Source organism: Miniopterus natalensis, chromosome 7 (assembly GCF_054644295.1).
Source record: "Miniopterus natalensis isolate mMinNat1 chromosome 7, mMinNat1.hap1, whole genome shotgun sequence".
NCBI lineage: Eukaryota > Metazoa > Chordata > Mammalia > Chiroptera > Miniopteridae > Miniopterus > Miniopterus natalensis.
Window position 1 is genome coordinate 48425440 of NC_142087.1, and position 9641 is coordinate 48435080.

At 33.7% G+C, this 9641-nt stretch overlaps 1 pseudogene; it reads left to right on the forward strand.

The window, feature by feature from the left end:
- The window catches only part of LOC107524186 (succinate dehydrogenase [ubiquinone] iron-sulfur subunit, mitochondrial pseudogene), a 31957-nt pseudogene extending 24491 nt beyond the window's left edge, over positions 1 to 7466 (forward strand).
- The last annotated feature ends 2175 nt before the right edge of the window (positions 7467 to 9641 follow it).

The following is a 9641-nucleotide window of genomic DNA, read 5'->3' on the forward strand; positions in this document are numbered from 1 at the left end:
AAGACTGCCCAGCTGGAGTGGCTCAGCAGTTGAGCACTGACATATGTATATTTATATTTATTGACATTATTTATATGTCAACTTGATGGTGTTATTTCATCATAAAGCCTACTTAATTTAGAGTTAATTGGGTCATAAAACAAAACACAAATAAAGGGGGAAGCTTACTATATTTAGGGGTGAAATTATTTCTAGCAGGTGTTGGTAGAGGAAATTGTTGGCTGCAGAAAGTTCAAGCACAAATTGAAACAAGACCTTTTATGACATTTATTAAACATAAATGTTACATAGATTGCAATGAAAATTTAATGAAGTCTCAGAATTATTTCAAAGATTGACAAACTTACATTCAGAGCATTTTACCCCACGGCAGCAGAATATACATTTTCAAGTGCATATGAAACATTTTCTAGGATAGACAACATGTAAGGACACAAAACAAGTCTCAATAAAGTTAAGAAGATTGAAATCATATCAAACATCTTCTCTGACTATAATGTTATAAATCTAGAAATCAATCACAAGAAAAAAACTGAAAAACACACCAAAACATGGAGGCTAAAAAACATGTTGCTAAACATCACTTTAAATAATAAAAAAATATTACCCCAAGTGCCCATCAGTAGATGAATGGATGAAAAACCTGTGGTAGGTTTACACAATGGAATGCTTACTCAGCTGTGAAAGAGAAGGAAATCTTACCATCTGCAACATCACGGATGGACCTAGAGAGTGTTATGCTCAGTGAAATAAGCCAATCCGAGAAAGACAAATACGATATGATTTCACTTACATGTGGAATCTAATGAACAAAATAAAGAAGCAAAGTAGGAACAGACTCATAGATACAGAAAACAGACTGGCAGCTGTCAGAGGGGAAGATTGTTGGGGAGCTGGGTGAAAAAAGTGAAGGGATTAAGAAAAAAAAAAGCCTTGTAGACACAGACAACAATACAGTGACTACAAGAGATAAAGGGAGGTGAGGGGAGGTAGGAGAGGGTAAAGGGGAGATAAATGATGTTGGAAAGAGACTTGACTTTGGGTGGTGAACACACAATACAAAATACAGATGATGAATTATAGAATTGCACACTTGAAATCTGTATAATTTTATTAACCTATGTCACCCCAATAAATTCAATAAAAATTTTTAAATAAATAAATGTTATTTATGATACTTTGCCAACACAGTACATGTTGCTATATATTTCTTTAAATTTTTATTCTTTCTAAATTTAAGTCTAAAGCTATAACATGCATACTGTTATCTATTATTAATATGTAATGGCTAAAAATCAATTTATTTGTTCCTACATAAAACTGTAGGACATCCTATTTGCTAACATCCTATGAAAAAATATAATTACTTATTAGATGTGTTTAGAAAGGAAATGCCATGCCCTCTTATGTTGCAAAGTTTCCATTCTCCTCTCTAACAAGTGGAACATTTTTGAAGGGAGATTTTAGGTCTCTTGGTTCTCACATGAGAAACGAGCCATCACTAGTCCAAATGTATTAGCTACAGGGCACTGTGGTTTACATTCCCAGCGCCCAGTCCACCTCCTCCTTACAAAAAGATCCTGAGTATTCTGACATTCAGATGGGAGCGATCACTCAATTCTAAGGATGGCCATTTCTGGCTTAACTATATCAGCATGCTTCCACACTCTTTTTCACAGTTTTTGGTTCAAGATTGGACATGGTAACTACATCCAAAAAAACAGCTTCTTCTTAACCACAGTGGCTAACTTAGTAATGGGACTTAAACTTTGATCAAAATGGTTGCGTGAGATTTATGCAATTATATCATCACTTCATCTCCACCTTGATTTTTTTTCTCTCTGATGTTTCTCTCCTCTTTTTACTGTCTCTGCACACGGATGAGAAATCAAGTAGCTCTAAGAGCCGTACATTGTCATGTGCAGCCACAAAAGAAGATAGCTATGGGATAACTGAACCCACAAAAACCTGAGAAAGAGTAGATCTGTGGAATTATACCAACCGGGAATTCCACATGCCTACTAGTTTTTCTAGTTCCATGAGTGACTAAAGCCACATATTATTGAAAATAGAAAATCTTGATATTTTTATTTATCCAGAAATTTTAAGACTGTAACTGGCTACTCAAAAATAAAAAAGTGAGTTGATATATGAGCTGCATACCTACAAGTAAATGTTGCCATTTTAAATGGCCAAACAGTAGTGACTTATGGGACTAAAACATGGCTTTGCGCTACTAAAATGGTCTGAAAATCACAGTTAGGAACATTTTCATGAATTTTTATTTTGTATTTCACATTTATCTATTTTTTTTTTGTCAGGGTTTCCAAACAGTACATTTTCTTTTGTCCACAGTTTCTCTCTGAGTCTTTCTATGTTTTGCTGTTTAATTTAGAAAAAGGGTCTCTTGAGGTTAAAACTAAATGAAACATATGACTTAGCTTCTTTCTTTTTTATTTAACTTGTATACAATGTCTCGATTTATTTTACTAGGAAAATGACCAATTGTCACAGAGTATGAAGAGTCAGAATCATTTTTCTTTTTCTTCACAGTGTACAAGCCCCCTTGTCATCAGCACCGTCTATGCTGACAAGAACATAGGTCTGCTGGTGGTACACAGTTTTTGCTTTGTTCTTTAGTTATAGCCGTAACTTCATTTCTAATATGTATCTTTCTATAATTATAAGAAAGACCACATATGAGGAGCCATTTATCTACACCATGACTCTATATCATTCTTGCTTCTTGCCACAGAAACCCAGATCATGGTCATATGTTACTACGAAAATAGGAAATATGAGAATATTAAGACTTGCAGCTCCATTATTTAATTATTGCTCTGTTTTGACACAAAATCAGATCTTTACTTGATTTGACTGCCTGACTTGCACCACATATCTGATAGCCTGCTTTCATTCATGTTTTGCTCTACAGAGTGTATCTTGGCAATCTGCACATTGGTAAACGAGGTAGAGCACACAGTATGTTAAATTTTCTTCTAAAAATATTTGCTGGACAGATTCTTGTAATTCTAATAGCCATGTCATGATATTATAAAGATTATGCTGACTTTATCTGTAATACCTTAGTGCTATAAAATTATTCAGAACTATCGGCTTAGCAGTTTTTCAAAACTCTTGACCATACCTTCAAATAGATTAAACTCATTTTTACTCCCCTTGGCAATAGTAAGTTATGTAGGTCACAATAACTGGATAACTTTTTCTGATTCACTTCATGGTGCCCCGATAACTAAAAAGTGTGAAAAGTAGGCCCAGGGCCCTGACTGGTATGGCTCAGTGGGTTAGAGTGTCGTCCCATGCCCGAAGAGTATCTGGTTTGATTCTGGGTCAGGGTACATACATACTCGCTTTACTGGTTCAATCCCGGTGCTGCCTAGGGGAGGTGACCAATTGATGTTTCTCTCTCACATTGATGTCTCTCTCTCTTCTTTCTCTCTCTAGAATCATTGAAAAACATATCCTCAGGTGAGGGTTAAAAAAAAGAGAAAGGAGACCAGGGTTTGCTTGACTTCACATTTCAGAGACGTTGTTGTTTACATGTCTTTTTACTGTCTATTGTTTTATGCCTAAAATATAAACCTTTCAACAGAAATATAAATTGTTTACATATGTGCCCTCATTTTCTTTGTTTCCAGTGATATAAAAGCCTCTAGAAATGAGTAATTAAGAGAGGCCACATTTCAGTGAACAGTGAGTGTATAGGACAATAATTATGATCGTCCAAAAATTTTGTTTATGTTGCATCTTGACTTAAAAAACTATGTGGTCAAAAACTAAAATAAAATTAATCTCACTAAAATTCTTTCTGCCATAATTTTTCAATAAGAAAAAAATAGAATTTGTACACATTTTTATTCTTACAACCTTATTTAGATAAATTGATCTAAATATTTCAAGTTACTTCAGAGGTATATTTTTAATTATCCCAAAATTATATCTTGTAACATACACATTTAAGAATGCAGTTTGATGGATTTTGATGAGTGTATATAGTCACTTAATCTGCATCCAATCAAAAGATTGAACTCTACTACCACGCTAAACAATTCCCTCTGCCTTCCTAGTTTTTTCTAATCTATACTTCCTGCCCCAGGTTCAGCCAACCTTCTTCATACCCAAAAGATTAGTTTTTCATTTTCTATAATTTAAGTGGAATTATACATGCACTGTTTATTTAGTGTCTTGCTTCTTTAGCTTAACATGTTTTTGAGATTTGCATATGTTATGTGATTTTTTTTGTAATTGCTATATGAATTACCCTTTGTATAAATATACCACATTGTGCTTATGCAGTCTTCTGATAATGTATATTTGTGTTGTTTCCATTTTTTTTTTTTGCTATTATGAACAAAGCTGTAATGAACATCCTTTACAAAAGATTTTATGATGAATATGTTTTAATATACTTCGGAAATAAATACCTGGAAATTATAACTTTGGAAGTTAAATAGCTGGGAAAGTGTGCCGGTTACTGATTTATAACCTCTGTTCCAAAGTCACAAATTTGGCCTGCTCTATGAAAATGGAGCCGAGTTATTTAAAGATTTTTCTTTTGTCCATTGGCACCATGTTAAATTTTGTCAATAGAGGGCGCTAGATAAACATTGCAAGAGGAAAAGGTTTGCTTCAAGGTTACAGATCCTTCCCGCCTGCTTCTGCAGTGGAAGAAGCCTGTGGCTTCCACTACCCCCGGGCACTTCTCCAGCACCTGCCCGGCCTGCACCCAACAACCAACAGCTTCCCCTGGCAGCCCTCCCACCTGGGGAGTCTGGGAGGCGAATGTCTCCAGGGAGACACCCAAGACTTTTTCTCAGACTCTTAAAAGTAAATTTTATTGAGGTACAGCTGATATAGAAAAAATTCTGCACATATTTAATGTATACAATTTGATGAGTTTGGACATAAGCATACACCCATGACACCATGACCACCGTCAAAATAATAAACATAACATTATGCTAACTGAATAAGTCATACTGTCTTTTAGGTGCTTTGCACTTTAGCTTTTTAATAGGACTACTTTAAATCCATGAATTTAATTAATATTACTCCACTAAAAATTAATATTTATGCACAGTGTAACTAATGGTCAAGAGTTATTGTTCCTTCCCTGTATTGTTATCTTGTTGATTCAGCGCCATATAATGAAGATTTACCTGTCTTTCTCCATTGAATTGCATTGAGACCTTTTAATTCCTTTCCTTCCCTTCCTGCCAGTGGCTATAACCAGCAGTGCAATGCTGAATTGAAGCCCCAAAACTAGACATCCTATTCTGACCCCAAATTTAAAGGGTAAAAGCATTCAAAATTTTTCACTAAGTGGTTTCTTATTATAGCAATAATGATGTATAAATGACATACACATAATATGTATACATACACATTTTGACATACACACAAAAATGTACAATTTGATAAGTTTTGACATATGTATACAGTTGGAAATTCACCAGCACAACCAATATCATAAATATAAATATATCCATTATTCTCAAAAGTTTCCTCATGAACCATCCCCCTACCCCTCTCATCTTTTATTCTTAAGCAACCATAGATCTATTTTTTGTCACTATTCATTAGTTTGCATTTTCTGGAATTTTATATAAATAGAATATTGTATGCAGTTCTTTGGTCTGTATACTATCACTCAACACAATTATTTATAGATTATTCCACATTGTTGCATATTAAAATAGTTCATACTGTTTTATTTCTGAATAATAATCCATTATATGGCTATGTCATAATTTGCTCATCTGTTCATCTATTGAAGGATACCTGGGTAGCTTCCAGTTTTTGTCTACTGTAAACAAAATTTCTATCAACTTTTGTATACAAGTTTTCATGTGAACATAGACTTTCATTTCTTTTAAGTAAATGCCTAGTAGTTGAATGGCTAGGTCATAGGGTCGGTGTGTACTGAATTTCTAAAGACACTGACAAGCTGTCTTCCAAAGCGATTATACATTTTATATTCCCACTAGCGATGTGTAAGAATTCACTTGTTCTTCATCTTTGCCAGCACATGGTATGATCACTCTTTTTAATCTTAGCCATACTAATGGGTATGCTATAGAACCTCGTTGTGGTATTAACTGCATTTCCCTAATGACCAGTGATGCTGACCATCTTTTGATGTACTAGGTCATCATCTATACATTAACTTTGCTTAATTGTCTGTTAATCACTTGTCCATTGTTTTTAAATTAAATTGTTCCTTTACATCATCGCTTTTTCTGGGCTTCTTATACACCCTGTACATACACCTTTTAACATATTTTAACATATTTTACTGATTTGCAAGTATTTGTCCCATCTATGGCCTGTATATTAATTCTCTGAACAGTCTCTTTCAAAGAGCAGAAGTCCTCATTCATAATGAAGTATAATTCATGTTTTTTTCTCTGTAAACTATGCTTTCTGTGTCATATCTAAACACTTTGCACAGTTCTGGAGTTTTAGAGTTATTAACTTTTTTTATTTGGGAATATAACTCCTTTTTAGTTATTTTTTTCTATATAGTATAAGGTACGGATGGGGTTGATTTGGAGGCACATGGATATATAATTTTTCCAGCATCATTTGTTGAAAAGACTGTCCTTTCTCAATTGAATTTTTTTGCTTCCTTACCAGAAATCATTTGACCTTGTTCAGGAGCTCAGGTTGTGGGTCAGCGTCTCCTCCGGGCGCCTGCCCTGGCTGCAGCCCTTGGTGAGGCTGCCTGCAGGTCTGCCGAGGGCCCCGGCAGCTGCAGTCACAGCTCCTTGAATCAAGAAAGTTGCCACCTACTGATGGAACTCAGAGAAGAGGCTGGAGGTAAACCTCATCTGCAAACTTAGGAAATTGTTTTGAGTAAATGTGGTCCTATGGTGTAAGATACTTTAATAAAATTAAGAATGAAATTGATTCTACCTTGACCTTCCGAAGATCATGCAGAGAATGTTTCTGTGGTTCTTGTGCAGTGAACATCAGTGAAGGCGACACTCTGACTTGCACTGGGAGGATCGACACTGACCTCAACCAAGTTTCAAAACTCTACCCTCTTTTACATATGTGTGTGATAAAGAACCTTGTTCCTGAATTGAGTAGCTTCTATCCTCAGAACAAATCCACTGAGCCTTATTTGAAGAAGAATGAATCCCAGGAAGGCAAACAGTGGTGTCTGTAGTCCACAGAAGGTCTGGAGAAGCTGATGGGCTGTACGAGTGTGTCCTCTGCGCCTGCTGCAGTAGCAGCTGCCCCAGAGGCATGGAGACAAATATTTGGGACCTGCTGTTCTTATGCAGGATGATGGATTCCAGAAAAACCTTCATGGAGGAGCACCTGGCCACACCATCAGGAACTGCATAAGGACCTGTCCAAAGGGGCTGAATCCAGGAAAAGCTCTTGCTGAAATCAATAAAATGATGGCCACCTACAAGGAGAAGAAAGCGTTAGCTTAACTGTTCTCATGCTAAACATGACTTTAACCATCTCAGCTGAGCATAATTTACATGTAATTTGAGTTCCTTCACAAGTCTTGATTTTCTATGAATATAGCATGTATAATAAACATTTTAAGAAATAAATAAATGTTATTCTATTTTATAAACAGCAAAAAAATCACTCGACCTCATATTTGGAGGTTTATTTATGAATTCTTAATCATCTCAAGAGATGCAGAAAACAAAAAATGAACATCCAATTATGATTTCAAAAAACCAGCAAATATAGATAAAAAGAATTTTACTTAGTCTGATAAAGGACATTCACAAATACCAAATATACACATTATAAATAATGGTAAAATATTTTTAATGTGTTTTATATTCATGAAAAAGGCAATGAAGATTATTGTCTAATCAGTATGGCAAGGCAAGAAAAAGAAATAAAATAATATGTATTGGAAAGGGAAAAAATAAACCTTTATTTTCATAGATTATATAATTATTTAAGTTGAAAATCTACAGTGAACTATATATGTCATTAAATTTTTTAGCCAAAATCATGGATACATAATTAATCCAAAAAAAATTTTATTTACATGTAATTTATGTAATTTAAAAATATTACTGACATTAACCAAATATAAGTCTTACAAAACATACAATGCATATTATAAAGAAAATTATTGAAATACTTAGTAAATGGAAATATACACCATGCTTATATAGAGAAAAGTTAGTATGATATTGTAAATGCTTTACAAATTGACTTATGTATTTACTTTAATTCAAAGTAAAAATTACAAAATATGTTTTAGAATTTGACATGAGATTTAATAACTCTAAAATTTTTATTTGAGAGCAAGTGATATAGAACAGTCAAAGTATTCTTGACAAAGAAAAAATGGGGTGGGGGAACTTACCATACCAGATATCCAGAGTTACTGTACAGCTAGCATGACTAAGAAATCTTGTATTGGGGCAAATAAGTCAAACAGATGAGTGAAGAAAGTAGAAAGAAACACACTCAAATATATGTGAACAGCTTATATCTGACAAAGATAGCAACACAGATTAGCTATAGAAAGGATGGGCTATTAAATGTTTTTGGTAAAACTGGTTTTTTATATGACAAATTATGTTGGATCCTTATTTCATCCCTATTTTATTAACATTTCCAAAGGAACTAAAAATTTAAATGTATAACTAGGAAGGTTTCAGATGACAACACAGAACACTATACAATCTCAGAGTGGGAAAATTACTTCCTTAAACAAGATGCAGAGAGCATCAAACATAAGTTAAAAATTTAAACATGACTAGCATTGAAACTAAGTAGATCTATTAATCAGAATTGTTAGTCACAAAGTTGGAGAAGATATTTGCAATGTGTGTACTCACACATACATATCCACACACACACATATCCATGATAGGTTATTATCTATATCATATATATTTACAAATAGATTATTATAGAAGATGTAAAAATAATCTATAAAAGTTATAAAGAAAAAGATAAATAAACTAATGATCAAAATAATCGCACAGGCATTTCCAGGAAGAAGATATATAAATGTCCTCTACCAAAAATGTTAAAAAAAATTTAACTGGCAAATTGGTATTCAAAAACTACAATAAAATTCAATTTCATTATCATATTGGCAAAAAATAATTCAAAAAATGTAAAGTTTTAAAGAAGATATACAACAACAAAGACTGCCGATGGGACCACAAATTAGAACAATCACTTTGAAAAATAACTTGCCATCATCTAAAGCTGAAGAAATGCACATACTATAATCCAGCAATCCATCCTAAACATCTACCCTGCAGAAAACTTGAACATGTGCACCATAAGACATGCTCAAGAATATAAATGGTAGCTTTGTTTGCAGAAATAAAATGAAACAAAACAAAATCTGCCCCCCCACAGAAACAAGATGCTGTTAATAGGAGAAAAAATTCAAGACATTTTATAGCAATCCTATAATAGATACCACACAGAAATGAAAATACATAAAATGCATCTCTAGGTGTCAAGGACTCAGGAATATAAAGTGGATTAAAACTGCAAGTCACCTATTTATACAGCTAATATCATTTATATGAATGTCAAAAAGTAGAAAACTAAATGCATTATGTGATAAACACCAAAAAGTAAAAGTAAATGGAATGAAAAATACAAAGTCA